This window comes from Pteropus vampyrus, unplaced genomic scaffold (assembly GCF_000151845.1).
Source record: "Pteropus vampyrus isolate Shadow unplaced genomic scaffold, Pvam_2.0 Scaffold292, whole genome shotgun sequence".
NCBI classification, from domain to species: Eukaryota; Metazoa; Chordata; class Mammalia; order Chiroptera; family Pteropodidae; genus Pteropus; species Pteropus vampyrus.
Genome location: NW_011889073.1, coordinates 1,061,982 through 1,064,231, shown reverse-complemented (window position 1 = coordinate 1,064,231; position 2,250 = coordinate 1,061,982). Strand labels below are relative to the sequence as shown.

Here is a 2,250-nt window from a genome sequence, read left to right as displayed (position 1 = left end):
GCTGCTACCAAAACATACCCCAAATCCATCCACTTTTCTCTACCTTCACTGTCACCATTCCAGCTTAAGCCCCATCACCTCTCATTTGGAGTAACTCAATAGCATCCTCAGTGGTGCTTTTCGTAACTTAAGAAATCCTTCCCAGAAGGTGAAAAAGTTCTAGGGATAGACAGTGGTGATGGCTGCACAATAACATGAATACCACGTGTACACCTGAAAATGGCTAAAATGGTAAATTTTATGTTCTGTGTATTTAACCACAAGGAAACAAAAAGAGAAGTATTTCCTGGAGACAATATAGCTCTCTATATCTTTTTCTAAATGGTTTACAGATGTATCTTTCACATCTAAGACTTTAATCCACCTGGAAATGATTGTTGTGAATGGTGTGAAGTGGCATCTAATTCTGTCTTTATTCTGTATGGATATCACATTTACTGACTAGTCTAGGCTTTTTCTAGGATCTCCATTCTGTTCCATGAGTCTACTTTCTTTCCCTGAGCCAATACCAGTAATTAAGACAGTAGTCTTAATTATTACAGCTTTATATTGTTTTGCTACCTGGGAGGAAAAGACTTTATTTTTCTTCAAAATACACTCAGCTATTCTTGGTCCTTTGCCTTTTCATATATATTTTAGGTTCAGCATATCGAGTGCCATGAAAAACCATACAGCAAGTTTAACTGAAATTGCACTGAATTTTTAGAATTAAGGAAAACTAACATCTTGATATCGAGTCATTTCATCCATAAATATTGTATAGCTCTCCATTTACTTGGGTTTTCTTTTGTGTGTCAATACAGCTTTAAATTTTTCTCCCTAAAGGACTATACAGCTTTAGTGTGATTTATTTCCAAATAACTTTAATTTGGAATACTATTATAAATATCTTCTGTTATTCTTAAACTCTCTAGTTATTGCTGGTATACAGAAGTTATTTTTTTACTCAGAAATCTTTCCAAACTGAAGACCATTTTTTTCCTTTTTTTTTTGTCAGTTTATTGACTAATCCTTTCCTTTCCCATAGATTTGTGATCTTTTATCTTATAAATTCATGTAAATGAATGCACAAATATGTACATACAAACATCCATGTTTTTCTTTTGTTCATGGCTATTCTGTTTTAATGCTGTCTCTTCTTGTACTACAGCACTGTTTTAAATGCTACAGTTTTATAATTTGATAGCATAACTCCTCTGTCTCAAACTTTTTTAGTTATTTATGTCAGTTTACTCTTCCTGAAAAATATTACAATCACTTTGTCAGGAGAGCTGGTTCTTCCCCAGAGCTAACCAAAGTATACAATTTGGGGGTTCTAAAGGCCATTTCTGACACCCTCTAACCAAAACAGCCCCTCCAATCACTCTTTATCATATCACTGTCTGATAACTTCTTGTTAACCGATTTTAGTGTCTCCCTTCTCCACTCCTCACGCCCCCACACTAGAATTAGTTGCTTGTTTACCATCGTATCCTGTGTCTGGCACATTTTCAAGGCACAAAAATGTTTGTTGAATAAATGAATCTTAAGTCTGGGTGATTCGGGATGCAGGAAGAAAAGCGGGTTCTGAAGTGTGGCTGAAAGATGAGAACTAGTTCAGTTTGAGAGGAGTTTAGAGCACTCACAGGTTATTAACGTGCAGGCATCAGGCCAGCACCTGGAGCGCAAGAGTGAAGGTTCAATGTGATGAAACTGATGAGATGGTCAAGCAGGAGAATGCACGCAAGAAGAAGAAAAGCAAAGACACTTGGGAAGAACTAAACAGCAAATAAAAGAGAGGGCGTGCGCAGGTAGTATGGAAACCAACGAGAGGGAAAAGATTCGAGAAATAGGAAAAGAGAAAAGGGAAGAGCTGGGTAAATCACGGGAACACACGAAATAAAAAGCTGCATGAGCTCAATTGGGGAAGTCGTACAATTTGCATGATCCTCATAACTCCATTGGTAAAAATAGAGAGCTCTGTTAGACTACAGACCAGAATTTGGGGAAGGAATTAATTTTGGAACCTCTTGGGGTCTCTCACGTTAAAATGGCCGTTACCGGGTTTAGAGGCCTATCAGCATTCAATCTATTCTTCCGATCAGAGTTAGAAGCTGTTTTGAATTTGAATATTCCCATTCGAATGAGGGAACTGTACAGTCCTCCCTATCATTCCGCGATTACCGCGCCCGGGCTGAAGGTACCAGCACGTGCCCTTTGGGCGTCGAAAAGGAACCAAAGGAGGGCGACGGCGGGGAGACCCTCACGTAC

General features: G+C 38.5%; 1 protein-coding gene across 5 annotated transcripts in view; it reads left to right on the top strand.

Moving 5' to 3' along the window:
• The window catches only part of GTF2H5 (general transcription factor IIH subunit 5), a 19,168-nt gene that overhangs the window by 693 nt on the left and 16,225 nt on the right, over positions 1 to 2,250 (top strand). The window lies entirely within an intron of this gene.